Raw genomic sequence first — 16462 nt, 5'->3', positions numbered from 1 at the left:
TCTAGAAAAGATGGTTTTTAATTTTTTCAAAAGAAACCATTTTTGTTTGCAGGGTCTCTTACCCTAAGAGACCTTTGAGGTAGAGACCATCTCTATAATGGTCTCTTTGGCTATTTTCAAATGGTTTCTTTAACATTTCTTGTAGTAGTGGTAATTTAATTGTAACACCCCATACTCCAAGTGCCTTACCAGGACCACTCAGGTATAAGGATGCCACCATCTCGGTTACCCGAGGCATGATAATCATAAGACAATGAAGAAACACACTTTATTGAATAAGTTTAAGTGATTACATTACAAAACCAACTGTAAGCAAAATACAACTGTTCTCAAACTATAAACCAACTGAAAGGAACTGTCCTAACAAACACAGCGGAAGACTAAAGACTCTGATATGTGATGACTCCATCCCCGGCTAGATCCCACGCGTATCCAAGATATACCGCAAGCAATCGCTCACCACCCCGAATGGATCACCACGTTTTTAAAACATTTAAACGGGGTCAAGATTAATCACACAATTAACATACATGTCACAATAAGATAAGCAGGCCTTAACTGGTCACACATACACAACCAACCCAACTCCAATCATCTCAATCATCGATCGTCCACCTGGACCACCACGCGATGCTGGGGGACCGCACTGTTCCCACCTAAGCCCCGCTCATCATACCGAGCGATAACCCCGTCCCATTAATGTGCACATCCCCTCCGTGGCGGGTTCCACGGAGGGCGAAACTAGGGCGTGAGATCACTCCCGCAAGTGACCCCACTCCGCCGAGAACGCATCTCGAGAACCATCAACAAACACAACCACAATCACAATCACAATCACAATCATCATATCAAACAACTAACTATAGCACATCACCAATATCCCATTATGGGACTAATACTGAGTAGGAAATCCTACCTGGAAAGCAACACAATCATCGACGATCTAAAAAATTGCCTCAAAACCTCTCCTTTACAAATCCTTCTCCTATCACATAATCACATAATCACATAATCACAATCTAACCTTAACAAATCATAAAAACCCCCAATCCCAAAATTAGGGTTTAACCAAATCAAAGGAAAGACAATAAAAAGGGTACATAGATCTTACCCTTGACGCAAGGAACTCAACGGTATAAACAACGACAAGAATCGACCGTCGAACTCGGAATTGCTAAGAATGCGATTAGGAAGATGAACTTGTTGCTTTCTCTCTAAAACGGGGTTTTAGGTTTTGTAAAAGTGATTTGGAAACAATGACGGAAGTGTTTTATACTTTAATCGCTTTATTAACAAAACCCGACAAAACAGCCCCAGAAAAATGGCTACTCGATCGAGTAGCTAAGGTACTCGATCGAGTGCCCCCTTACTCGATCGAGTACCCTAGTTACTCGATCGAGTACCCACAGTCGAAACTATTTTATTTCGCAAAACTCCCTTACTCGACAGAGTAAGGCCTACTCGATAGAGTACCCCAAGACTCATAAATACGGAGTATTACGTCTTCCCTCCTTAAAAAGAACTTCGTCCCCGAAGTTCAACCCATACATGAAAACAAACATACTAACTCGATCAAGACACAACAACGTGACTAAGAACTCAAAACAAAACTCCAACCCAAACATGAACTCGTAACACCAACTCCACTAACTATTCCTACCTCCACAACATGGCTCACGATATCGTATCCACTCCATTATATCTCTCTCAACACTAACTCCATACACTACCAAAATACTCATAACATCAAACGGAATGTTACATTCTACCACCCTTAAAAGGAACTTCGTCCTCGAAGTTTACTCGGACTCATAACACCATCCTCCAATGTCAACACTATATAAAATATTCTCACACTTCAAGCATCACACTACTACAAGCACGGCCATGGCCTTTTATAAGTATCATCCACAAAACAAATCCCTCCTTTACGCTACGCTAACACTCTACTTCCAATTATATTACAACATGCACCACCATGAAACTCTCTTTTATCGCATCCTACTCCTCTTAAGACAAATGTTACGTCCTCGTAACTCACTAATACTAAATCCTAGCTATATCGTGTCATTATCCTCATCACCATCGCATGTCAAAGATAACCACTTATAATCTAAACACTCGCCATGCACATATCCAAGGTTCTCTTACTTAAACATTCCTCATACCTCAACTAATTCGCCACACCACCTAACCTATACCTCAAAATCTTTATCTTAACCCAAAACTTCAACTTTTCCACATTACCGCAACATGACATACCTCTCTATATAAAGCACCTATCTCCCAAACGCATAACTCACGATCCACACTTGTTACGTACACTCACACTAGACCCTCCAGTTCTTTCCTTCATTACCGCAAGACTCATACATAACCTAATATGACACTAATTCCCCCAACACCCTACACTCACTGTCCCAACAAAAGATTATGAACCACCTGCAGCTTTCAGATCATTACACACATGTCCTACGGACCACTTGTCATTACCATGTCTACTAAAGTCTTCTCTAGAACAAGATCAAAATTTATCAACAACCTCTCACAACCGTGTCCCATCAATAGAACATCACTATACCCTGACAACAACGGAAACATATACGACTCTATTTCATGTCATACTATACCCTCATTCCCAACTTAACTTGGTAAAGAAAACATCAATAAACAAGACAACTGTCTATCTCATAGTAAACCGAAACTCGCAGGAGCAACATCAAACAAAACAACAAACTATGAATAACTGGTATGCACTTTAGAAACTCGAATCATAATCATCCCGCCTACTCCACCACAACCGGTGACGGCATCACAACACCGCCACCAACACCACACCGTAGTGCGAAAATACCCGCATCACAACATTATGTACCCTGCCCGGATCACCACCCGAGGCACCACAACCACACCGATAGACATCACAACCGCATACGATTCCCATAAACACCGACTAAGCATAACTTCTCGGACAAGAAAACTTACTCAAATCCACTTTATTAAATCACCACGCAACATATTATATGGATAAACAGATAAGCATCTCATGAACATCATCTCTACCATTTCACGGAATACACATGTGTTATTAATACACATAAAATTATAACTAGCCATGTCAAATTAATCAAGTTATTACCTTTTTGGATATTATTCAATTAAATTACCGTGTCCAACCTATATATTACAGAACATTCATAAAACAACTTTATAATTATCACATCATACCACTTCTTGTGAGGTCAGAACCTCACACAAACATTTACACATATCATAGACCCGTAATCACAACCAACTAGTCAATCCTGATCACGTAAGTTACCACTCAACATAGGTTACCTGTCGCCCGAGCTTAACTCGTATACACCTCATAACATATTCTCCCTTTCGCATATCCATCACCCTCCGCCAAATGTAGCCACACCATTAATGCTCAACTACTAACAACCGCCTCATATAACCACATCTTATACTCTTTCATAATCGTACTTATCAACTGGTCTCCGCAAAATCAACCTCTTTAGAATTGTTACCTTTCTAATATACCATTACCCATAACCACTAGTCACAAACCATAACACTACCGCCGTCCGGGCATCAAACCTCTCACACTCATCTCTAAACATCACGATTTGTTTCCTATCTTTGGTTGACATCCCAAATAACGAACATCCAATCCATTAACAAAATTACCTCAACATTCTTCCCAATACTATCCTTAATTGTATCATCATCTAACTCTCCACCAAAAATCTCGTATCGTGCAAATACTCCACCAACTTCATACTCCTTTAATTCCTCGAAACTCATGATTAATCATGTTGTCCTGAAACTTCTGTATAACCATTAACTTACTTACTCTTGATAGTATCATACATCTCGACAATTCCTCAATTTTATGTCACATAACTTCGGTCAACATCTTCCTAGTTTTACTCCCCTCATTCTTTTCTTTTACTCTCGGCAATTCAATTAACCATAAAACTCCTTATTACTTCTTCCTAACTCTTTAGTGTTCCGGTTACTTTCTCATTGCTCCAAGACTCACATCTCATTATTTTATATCGATATCTTCTCACTCTTTCTTACCATGGATTTTCTCTTATTATGGTATCCCTCACACTTGCCACTAATCTATCCATAAAATCAACTTTCTTTGTTCAAACAATTGCATCTCCTTTGTACCTCTCTAGAAATCAAAATTCCTTTCATCTTTGTTAAATGCCCAAAGAAATCACATGTAGTTTCATCTCTTGATAAACCAAATCTCCCAAACTTACTCACTGTGTACAAATCTACCTCGCGACATGTCTCCATAAAATTCACTGTATACCACTCTTCTCAACCCCTTTAAACGAACTTTCACTACATATATCCTTAACCCACACGACTCCTAACTATCTCCCTCCATAATTCTTTACACATCTCAAGCTGCCACTATCCACCTCCTTACTTTCAATCTTTTTATTCTCACGTTCCTTAGACTCACATCATCCCTTGCCCACATTCACTTACTCTTGCATTATTTAACACACACTCATATCACTCATCTCATCTCAGAAAACATGCTCTATGTCTCAATTAAGCCATAATGATCTTTCTTGTATTTTTCCACTACTCAGCACAGCCACATATAGCTCATCTCCTCCCACCAAACTCATACTCGCCATAAGGTGCCTCTCACCACCCCATAGATTGGGTAACTTACGTATCAAGACCAACTCACGTGTAAAACAATACAATAAGAAGTAGAATAGCAACTTTGAATTAAACATAATATGCACGAATGTCAAAAGATAAGCATATGACCCAAAACAGGGGTCACTAGATCGAGTACAGGCCACTCGATCGAGTAAGTCTTACTCGATCGAGTAGGTGAAGATCAGAAGCACGTAAAACAAATCACCAGGGCTACTCGATCGAGTAGCTAAGGTACTCGATCGAGTGCCCCTTACTCGATCGAGTATCCTAGTTACTCGATCGAGTACCCCAATTCTCAAGACTGTCCAGGTTTCAGTAAAACAGTCATAACTCACTCATTACTTGGTCGTTTTGGGCGTGTGACCTATCGTTAGAATCGTAAAAGGACAAGCTATCACCTCCAATTGGAATCACATCAAAATCATTTATGCATCTCAAGTTATAACAGTTTAAAGACAACCTCTTTATAATCGAAAAACACAACTATTGATTTTTACTTCCCAAACGACTTAAACAACCACAAGGTAGACAAAACGACTCAGTACTCATAAAACCAGTATTGCTAATCATATGTTACTATGTTCAAAAGCCAAGCAACAACATTCATCATGCACATAGATTATTGAACTTGTCAATCACGATTTACCCACATGCTCTTATTTTATAACCTCACGTACACAATAACATAATGTACGACATGGAATCCCCTATTCACATGTTACTAACATAGCAAAAGTAGAAAATCCACTTCCATCACATAAACATGTCCTCCACATGAATTTCATATTCTCATGCAATTCCTTAACTCATCTTTTCAACCAATTCAAAACAACATTACAAACCAACCGTCTTGCAATTCATGTATTCAATCAATGACAATTATAATCATATCATCATTATCCTTCACTACACATCTCACATCCTCCACATGTATACATCCATTGATTCATACAACACCTTACTACATAGATACACAACACACAAAGTATGCACATAGCGATCCCGACTCATATCCCATGTGACCGGTTCAAAATTGTAGGGCGAGTTCGCGACTTTAGGACGTCTCCCAAGTCTTTGCATTAGCTCCTACAACTTCTACCCCGGGTCCATTTTAATTAGACTCCCTAGGTTTATTAGATTCATTGGTTACGAGGTTTCGGGATCGTCGCTCGATACCATTTGTAACACCCCCATACTCCAAGTGCCTTACCAGGACCACTCAGGTATAAGGATGCCACCATCTCGGTTACCCGAGGCATGATAATCATAAGACAATGAAGAAACACACTTTATTGAATAAGTTTAAGTGATTACATTACAAAACCAACTGTAAGCAAAATACAACTGTTCTCAAACTATAAACCAACTGAAAGGAACTGTCCTAACAAACACAGCGGAAGACTAAAGACTCTGATATGTGATGACTCCATCCCCCAGCTAGATCCCACGCGTATCCAAGATATACCGCTGCAAGCAATCGCTCACCACCCCGAATGGATCACCACATTTTAAAACATTTAAACGGTCGTCAAGTACTAATCACACAATTAACATACATGTCACAATAAGATAAGGCATGCTTAAGCGTCACACATACACAACCAACCCAACTCCAATCATCTCAATCATCGATCGTCCTTTGGACCTGACCACCGCCGCTGGGGACCGCACCCGTTCCCACCTAAGCCCCGCTCATCATACCGAGCGATAACCCCGTCCCATTAATGTGCACATCCCCTCCGTGGCGGGTTCCACGGAGGGCGAAACTAGGGCGTGAGATCACTCCCGCAAGTGACCCCACTCAGCCGAGAACGCATCTCGAGAACCATCAACAAACACAACCACAATCACAATCACAATCACAATCATCATATCAAACAACTAACTACAGCACATCACCAATATCCCATTATGGGACTAATACTGAGTAGGAAATCCCCGGAAAGCAACACAATCATCAGACGATCTAGCAGCTGTCTCAAAACCTCTCCTTTACAAATCCTTCTCCTATCACATAATCACATAATCACATAATCACAATCTAACCTTAACAAATCATAAAAACCCCCAATCCCAAAATTAGGGTTTAACCAAATCAAAGGAAAGACAATAAAAAGGGTACATAGATCTTACCCTTGACGCAAGGAACTCAACGGTATAAACAACGACAAGAACGACCGTCTCGAACTCGGAATTGCTAAGAATGCGATTAGGAAGATGAACTTGTTGCTTTCTCTCTTAAACGGGGTTTTAGGTTTTGTAAAAGTGATTTGGAAACAATGACGGAAGTGTTTTATACTTTAATCGCTTTATTAACAAAACCCGACAAAACAGCCCCAGAATCAGGCTACTCGATCGAGTAGCTAAGGTACTCGATCGAGTGCCCCCTTACTCGATCGAGTACCCTAGTTACTCGATCGAGTACCCCACGAAGGTGTCGAGAAACTATTTTATTTCGCAAAACTCCCTTACTCGACAGAGTAAGGCCTACTCGATAGAGTACCCCAAGACTCATAAATACGGAGTATTACATTAATAGTGTTTGGTTTGGTTTGGGGAGGTTTGATTGTAATACTACGGTTTTCTATGTCTATGGATACTCTATCAAGTAGGGCTTACTCTATCGAGCAAGTATGTTTTTATATGAAACAGTAGGCTACCTGATGGGTACTCGATCGAGTATGTTGGGCACTCGATCGAGTAAGTGACTTGCTCCTGACAAGGCTGTCGTATACCTATCAAAAATAACTAACTAAACTAACTGTATAGCTAGGGAAGTCAGATCGATCTCCTTAGGGAGGCAAGATATCTGTAAAGGTCCGTCTATTTGGTCACAAATGGGGGGGGGGGGGGTGTAATTGGTTCCCTAAACTAAAGGTGTAAAAGGAAGAGAAACAAGGAAAGAGCAATAAAGGCAGAAAATGAGATTAAACTATCAATAGAGAGGGGACATGTCAGGATTTCGGTTCACTACGGTAGTCCAGTGACTCAACTGTAAACAACTTAGATAAATTACTGCGAGACGGATATGGAAAGGTCCTTCCGGTCCACTTTTTATCCTAAATTACCACTAACTTAACTTTCGTCCTCGTCAGGGTAGTCTAGTGTTCATAGCAGGTCTATTTAGTCCAATCTTCCGATCCAGGATTATATTTAACCAGATTAAAAGGGTGACTCAGAAGCGTGCCCTCAACTAAGTCGGTAGATGCAGTTATATTGCTATGGGGACAGAGTCTCACAATTAATTCATCTAACCCATTTACTACATCGTCACATTTCTACCGTAGATCCCCAAATCCCGACATGAAATGATTTAGCTACTCATATCGCTAATGTTGTCAATAATAACAATATTAAGATAACTAATGTAAAGCATGATGAAATAGTAATTAAAATGCATAAACAAAGATTATGGCAGAAATTAAGGAAGAGCAAAACAAGTAATTAAGATGAATAAATGAAAGATTAATATTAAAAAGGGAGAAAGAGATTACAATCGCAAGAATCCGGCGTAAAGAACAAACAAATCCGAGCTAAATAACCCCGAAAACAAAGTTACAGTGAAAGGAAAAGAGAAGCGCAGTCTTTTTTGTGAAAGATGAAAAGTGATAAAACTTAATAGAATCGATGCCAATGACCTAGTTATTATGCGTTTATATAGAAAAACTACTAAGTCCATAAGCTAAAACACGTTCACAGACTAATTAAAGCCCATGAAAGCCAAAACCACTCGATCGAGTAGTCTGAAACAACTCGATCGAGCAACTCTCCAAGTAATCTACTCGATCGACCGAAATTGTTACTCGATCAAGTAACTCCTAATTCCAGCACCTCTTGATCGAGTACAATGCTACTCGATCGACCAACCTCGGCCATAGAAACCACTCGATCGAGTGATAAAACAGCTCGATCGAGTATTCTTCTTCCAAAACAACTCAAACTCGTGACCGACTGCCTCGTAGACCATTCCTTCACGCATCCCAATGCAAGATCTCACTCTGAAAAATCCCGTCTCCTCAAAATGCATGCAAAAAGGACGAAAATGGTACGATTCCACTACTTTTACGTTCATTCCTACAAAACGGACAAAACGAACCAAAGTAGCCAATTTGGGGTCAAAATGCAATATAAAGAGTACGAAAATACATAGAAATACGTGCTAAAATAGGTTAAAAAGACTATACACAATGCACGTATCAAATCTTCCCAAACCGAACCTTTACTCGTCCTCGAGTAAACAAAAATACAACTAATGGAACGGAAATGAAAACTCAGAGCTAACTTAACTTGTTTACTTGAACCAATTTAATGCAACAAAAATTAACAGTTATAGATATGCAGTCAATACGCAAACGAGTTATAAGTTGTTTAGAAACATAACCGACCTATCGACCTTGCAAGACCAACAAAATCGGACTCTCTCGTGGTCACTCTTCTCTCATGAAGCAAAGGGTGAATAATATATGTGAAAGAGAGAAAGAGAAACAGTCACTCACCTAACTGCGACCTACATAGCATGCATGCAACAAAAATGAAAGACGATTCAAGTACTAATGCACACACTCCAACCAATAATGTCCGTCGCAGCCGAGGGCTTACAAATGATATGGGAATAGTGAGACTCAGGTGAGAGAAGGCAAAACAAGTTATGGTAATGTGGAGGTAAAAGCGCCAAGTTAGCTCCTAAACAGGACCATATAAGACCGTCCGAATCTCAACTGACTGAAAAATAAAGTACAAGTGCCCTTCATTTGGCACACAACTCACTAATCATATACACTATATCCTCAAAAATATGGAATAAAACGGAGGAGTGAGACCGTCACAATATAAAAGTGAACACAGACGGACTCAAAATCAAACCAGCTCAAAATTTCCAACTTTCATACTTCCTGGTTTTCACTAAAAAACGTGATTTCTTCTTCTTTTTTTTTTTCTTTTTTTTTTTCCTTTTTTTTCTTTCTTTTCACGTTTTTTTTCTTTTCAATTTCAATTTTTTTTCAATTTTTTTCATTCTCATTCTCCCTTCCTTTATTTACACCAACTCCAATCAAAATGATACGGGCCGAACTGCAGACGGAAAATCATACCACAAAAGACATGCTAAACTAGCTTGACTAGGCAGGCTCAGTTTGGGATGTAGCTAATGGGTCAAAAAGGCAAGTTTTGGCTTAAGTGGAGCTAAATGGGTGAAGAATATAAGAAAAGGGGAAAATTTGCAAGCACCTCCCTGCATGTGACACCGACCACAAACCCGAATGTGTGCATTTGACGAGAAACCGAATGTCATAAATGTGCAAAAATGATGAACATGCTATGCAAGGAGTACTACTCTCAATTCCTAATGAACTGGTCATGAATGTCACCAGTTATGGGCTCTAAAACTCAGAAATTGTAAAGTAGGTTGTCAATTTATCAGGTCAAGTCTAAACAGTCAGCTATATTTGAACAAAAACTCGTAGATTATGCGTATGACAAAGCTAATAACCATCAACAAAAGTTCAAGGCTTAAGTAAAATGAAAAGTTATAGTGCAGTTTGATCACGAAAATCAACCGTTCCGACTCAACCTATATGCAAAAATAAACGTGAATATTTTTTGAATTTTTGAAAATTTTCTAATTTTTTTTTATTTTTAATGAAATAAATAAACAATGCAAGCTGAAATAAATAAACGTGAATGCAAAACAAATGCAAATGCAGACTCAAAAGGATGCAATACCCTCCCCAAACCAAAACGGACAATGCCCTCGTTGTCCTCCAGCATACACCAACAGATATATACGGGGGCACGGGAATATACAACCAATAAAGAATGAAAAACAATAAAAAAAAAGGAGACAAAATAAATAAAAGAGCGAGAATAAACATACAAAACACGAACTTCCCCAAACCAGCCAGAAATTTGGGGAAGTGAGTAGACCAGCAGCTACTCGTCAGCCTCCTCGTCACTGTCACGCACGTCCTCCACCGTCACCGTGAAGTCCGGATCTACCTCCTGCTCTCTCCTCCTCCTCTACTCAGCTCGAGCTCTCTCCGCCGCCGCCGCCGGGTCCTCGTCGTCCTCCTCCTCCTCACTAGCAGACTCCGGGTACCCCTCAGCTGGGTTCCGGTAAAAGGAAGGGTGTGGCCAACCTTCTGGGATCGGACGGTGTCGCCTCATGTGATACTCGTATAGAGGGAACAAAGTTAAAGCTATGTCCCGCTCCATACGAGCCTGTCTCTCTGCGATCTCAACTAACAAACCGTCACGGCGCCCTTGGTCTATGACCGAGGACGCCTCAAAGGGTGGTGGAGGTACAAAATTAGCCGGTAGGACCGGCTGTGTCTGGTCAGCAGGCGCGGGAGTAGGAGTAGGAGTAGGGATCGGAGTAGGTGTGGCCGTGGAAGTCTGACCACCCATGGAAGGTGCGGATCCCTCTCCGGTCTCAAGTCTACGCCGCTTCTTAGCGGCGGGTAAGGTAGTAGGTGGGCGGACCTGGAGGTGGTACTCAGGTAGAGGTGGTGGTCGGGCGTCCCGTGCAACAGTGGGCAAAGGGGCTAGACGAGGCAAGGTGTCACAAGGAAGGTCGACGGATAGGGAACCGTCTATCTTCCATGTCCGGTAGTCTGTGGTCAGCCAAGTCTGATAGTGCATGGCAGCTAGGCTCAGATACCTATCACCGTCTATGTAAGGTAAGTCACGAGGCAAGACGGTGAGGAGAGAACGGGCAAGAAATGTGGCTATGCCACCGCAGACGATAGTGCCCATGAGTTTCTCTCCCTGAGCCTGGAAGTACCTGGCGGTCAAATAAGCGATGTTGAGGGTAAAGGGACCCTCGCCGTCGATGTTCAGGTAACCGCCTAAGATGGAGATCCCGTTGTTGTTGATGTTGTTTTGCTCCTTTCGGCCAAAAATAGTGCTCCCCATCAGTCTAAGAAAGTAACGGGTGGGGGGTAGGTGGACTTGAGCGAGCTTTCGCTCGTGAAAAGGGGTCTGTGCCAAAGCCCGCCAAAGAAGACTAATGACCTTCCTAGGGGCAACAGTGGTGCCCGTAAAGGAAAGGCCGAGTCGGGTACCAAACTCCTCAAGTGTCATGGAGAACATCCGGTTATACAACCGGAAGGACACAAAAAGACTAGTAGGGACAGCGTCGTGTGCCCCTGAGGAGAAGGTAAAGCAGCTGAAGAACTCAAGGCTCAGCTCCCTGAAAGTGTGGCCACTCATAGTGATGAGTCCGGCCATCCCCGTGCCCCGTAAAACCTCACAAACTGGCTCGTAGAAGCCGAGCCTCTGAACTGACGTACGACAAAGAAAGCGCGTAGGGAGAAAGTCACAGTCAACTAAGTCATAAAACCTCTTACGATGAACACCATTAATAAAAATTACCTGGGGGAACGCAGGGTGGGAGTCAAGAGTGTCATCCACTCGGATCGTAACACAGCCAGCAACAGGTGTAACACGACCACGACCGCGACCCCGTCCTCTAGAACCTGAAGTAGAAGACCGTCCACTGACGGTACGAGGAACTAGAGCCGCCCGTAAAGCAGCTGCGACTGCGGGTGAGTCCGCCACAGGTGTGCTCACCGTCGCTGAAGTAGAGGCTGTGGCTGCAGCTGTGACCGCCACTGAGGAAGAAAGGCTAGCAGCAGTGCTAGCAGTAGTAGTGGCTGTGACTGAGGTGGTAGCTGAAACAGTGCTAGCAGGCGTAAAAACAGTACCACCAGCAGAGACTAAGAACACGGAGTCGGCAGACTACTTGACGAAGTGGAGGCGGTGGTGACAGCAGGGACCACCGTCTCAGACAAGGACGGACTAGAAGTCGAGCTAGTGGAGGGCACAGAGCTAGAATCCATCATATACAAATAGGGCAGGGAATTTGATAAGAAAACAGCAGTTAAACAGCATGAAAACAGCATGACAATTTCCCCAAATAGTCGAAAAAATTCGACTAACAGCCCTAATTCCCATAATTTTCCTCAAAAGCACGAATGATAGCAGGTAAACAGCGATAGGGGAAGGGTAGCAGATTAAGCAACAATGGAAACCAATTAAGCAAATGGCAGTAGCAAAAAAACCAATATACAGTCGAAAATTTCGACTGTAATGAGCCCTAATCGCAAATTTTCCCATAAAATTCGAATTAATCATGTAAAAATTAATGTGGCGAGGGAATTAAGCATTAAGTAAGACAAATTAGCCATTGAATCAAAATTATAGTCGAAAAATTCGACCTAATATGAACATCGAAACCCTAATTCCTAATTCACTTCATAAAAAGCAAAATTAATGAAATTAAAATGCAAAGAAGTGTAGGAATTACTTACTTGATGATAAAGAACCTACAAATAGCAATTAATCGACAATCAACAAGCAACAATGACGATTTTTTTGACCGAAAAACCGCAAAACCCTAAAATCCTCAATTGACCGTGTAAAGCAACAATAATCAAGGGGAAAATAGAGGGCAAATGACGATTAATTTGCAATAAACAAGATGTAGGTGGTGGATTTGGTAAATGGGCAAGAAAAATGCAGGATTTGGGGTTTCTTTGGTCGCAAATAAGGAGGATAGTCGAGAAAAAATGAGGAAGATAATGAAGTAATAAGAAAAATAAGGGAGTTAAAGAGACTCCCTGCGCGTAATTTCCAAAATTACTCGATCGAGTGGTTTAAAACTAGTCGATCGAGGACTTCTTGTATTCATCTACTCGATCGAGTAAAACGTTACTCGATCGAGAACTCCCCTTTTCATCTTTTGTCGATCGAGTAACTTGGGATCATTCGATAGAATAGAATTCACTCGATCGAGTACAAAAAGTACTCGATCGAGCTCTTTTCCTCGTGTAAGCTCTTGAATTTGCATATAATTCCTCAAACCTGCCAAAAACACTCGCAAAAATATCCCAAAATACCAAATACGAGTAGTGACAGTCTATAGTCTTCTAATCTATGCTAAAAATGTCTAAATTCTAATTTTCCTAATTAAAAGCAATAAACAAGTCCGACGGAAATTAAAAACTGTTTCTACAAATTGGTACACGGGGCATTTCCCCGCTCACTTCTCGAAGCAATTCAGTAGCCCTTCGGAGGGCTTCTGACTGGAGGACGTCACCTCAGCAACATTAATCGTCCTCTTCAATTTCCACGAGCTTGAACTTGAATCGTTGGGAGGAGAATATTTGACATCCACATACGCGCGAACTTTTCTCGTCCTTATTCTCACCAGCTTTAACATCATCGCTCCCACCTTGACTGACATTAATTACACAAAAACCATTGACAGCTCCTTCATTATTTTCATCCGTACCAGCAGCAAGGAAAACAAACGAACTTTCTTCCTTTTTGCTCTCAACCTGAGGCGGAGGGGTCACGATAGCAGCACAATATTCCAAATTTTCGTTTGGAGTGTCAGTAGGAGGGTCGGTAGAAGAGAGGGCATTGCAAGGTTGAGCTTTCATGGGAGCCCTTCAGAACTTAGACTGATGGAATATCAATTCCTCGTCCCCAACCTGAAAAGTCAATGTCTTGCCCCCGACGTCTATCAATGCACGGGCAGTAAATAAAAACGGTCTCCCTAAGATGATAGGGGTATGGGTATCTTCGGGGAAGTCAAGTACAACGAAGTCAACGGGAATAAAGAACCTTCCGATCTTAACAGGTATGTCTTCTATGACACCTAGTGGCCGTGATATACTACGGCCGGCCATCTGAACAGTCATATTTGTGCAATTAAACTTGGTCAAACCAAGTCTCTTAGCCAGAGACAGCGGTTAGACACTCACGCTAGCGCCAAGATCTCATAACGCGTTATCAATCAAATGGGTACCAATATGACACGGAATCGAAAAACTACCCGGGTCTGACTGTTTGGGAGGTAACTTATTCTTTACTAAGGTTCTCCCTACCTCGGTTAAAGCTACCGTCTCATGGTCATTAATGTTCCTCTTACGTGACAAAATTTCTTTCATAAATTTAAGGTAAGAGGGTACCTGTATCAGCAAATCGGCGAATGGCACAGTGACCTGCAAGCCTTTTAGGAGTTCGGCAAATTTGCCGAATTCTTGATTAGCCTTAGTACTCTGCAAACGCCTCGGGAAGGGCGCCGTGATGGGTATCTCGAGCCCTTTGTTCCTCTCTTCCAATGTATCAGCCGAATCAAGCTCTAAATCCTTCGAACGGGACTTCTTTCCTCTCGAACGAGGTCTTTCAGGTGATGTTTCACTCGATCGAGCACTAGCAGGCTCTCAATCGAGTTGTTCTTTATCAACACTACTCGATCGACCAGAAATATCATTCGATCGAGAAGATTCTTCAGCAAATTCACTCGATCGAGTAGTTTTATTTACTCGATCGAGCACTTCTTTTTCCTGTTCACTCGATCGAGTGATCGAGTCCTTTCTTCAGCATTTTTACTCGATCTACCCCCAGAAATTAGTCGATCGAGTAATTTATTTGTCGTGAGCTCTTTTTCTTCGACTGTGCAATGTTCATCAACAGCAATTTCCTTCCCCGGGTCTGATTTCGGTCCTTCATATGAATAACCGCTCCTCAAATTAATTAAATTCACCGTCTCATGTGGATTCTTATCGGTTTGTGACGGTAAATGTCCCGGTTTCCTTATGGACTGGTTCGTGGCTAACTGGGCAACTTGAGTTTCGAGTGCCTTTATAGATGCATCTTTTTGTTGATCAGTCAGCTGCCACTGCTTTGTCAAAGACTGCAACATCATCTTCAACTCACCTAGCTCACTTACCCCACCAGAAGATGATGCACCTTGATTAGGTGTAGGAAAGGAAGGAGGCTTCTGAAAGCCTTGTTGAGCCTTATGGGGAGGGACATATGGCTGCTGCTGCTGCTGCGGAGGAGGGGTAGGATTGAGCACATTTTGACTTGTCCACCTCAAATTGGGATGGACTGCCCCTTGGTTGTTATAATATGAACCCCCTCCTTGCCTGTATTATTGAAAAGCAAGGACATGTTCATTCTCCGTAAGACAGCCAACAGTAGTGTGACCGTCATTGCTCTCACACCTCTCACATGTGACAGTCTCCCATCTAGTAAGCAAATGAACCGTCTGAGGCTCCCCAGCAGAATGCAGCTCCAGCTTATCAAACCTAGCATTCATGGCTTCCAGCTGAGCCACAACTTTCTTATCGACTGCATGAACTATTCTAATACCATCCCTCGGGTTTCCATACTCAGCATAGTGGGTCTCCATCTCTTCAATAAGAGCCCATCCCTTATCATCGTCAGTGTTCTTTTGGAATCTTCCGTTAGATGATGCATCAATTATGGCTCTGTGATCATCGTATAACCCATTGTAGAACTGATTAGACAGGAACCACGGATCAAAACCATGGTGAGGAATAGACCTCACTAACCTCTTGAAACGGCACCACGCTTCATAGAAAGTTTCATCAGGTACCTGCTTGAAACTAGTGATTTTTACCCTCAGCTGATTAATGCGCTGCGGAGGGAAATATCTCTTAAAAAACGCAAGAGCAAGGGTCTCCCAGTCTGTGACCCCCGTGGCTGTGCGGTCCAAATCAGTCAGCCACTCCCTGGCTGAGTCAGTCAAAGAAAAAGGAAACATAACCTCCTTAATCTTGTCTTAAGTTACCCCCTTTGTGGCGGGGATAGTAGAACAGTAGCCCGTAAAGACCTCCATATGCTTCCTCGGGTCTTCACCTCCCACACCTCTAAAGAGATTTCTCTCCACCATATTGATATAGGAAGGACGGATGTCAAATGTATTCCCATCCTCAGTCTGGAGATTGAA

At 42.0% G+C, this 16462-nt stretch overlaps 1 non-coding gene across 1 annotated transcript; it reads left to right on the top strand.

Annotated features, from left to right (window-relative positions):
- Window positions 1–16034: 16034 nt before the first annotated feature.
- LOC141635468 (small nucleolar RNA R71) lies at window positions 16035–16140 on the top strand. Its single transcript, XR_012540157.1, has one exon. It is a non-coding gene; the product is annotated as a small nucleolar RNA R71 (small nucleolar RNA).
- Window positions 16141–16462: the final 322 nt, after the last annotated feature.

The sequence above is a fragment of the Silene latifolia genome, chromosome Y, assembly GCF_048544455.1.
Source record: "Silene latifolia isolate original U9 population chromosome Y, ASM4854445v1, whole genome shotgun sequence".
NCBI lineage: Eukaryota > Viridiplantae > Streptophyta > Magnoliopsida > Caryophyllales > Caryophyllaceae > Silene > Silene latifolia.
The sequence above is the reverse complement of the archived record's forward strand: the minus strand, read 5'-3'. Positions and strand labels throughout refer to the sequence as shown.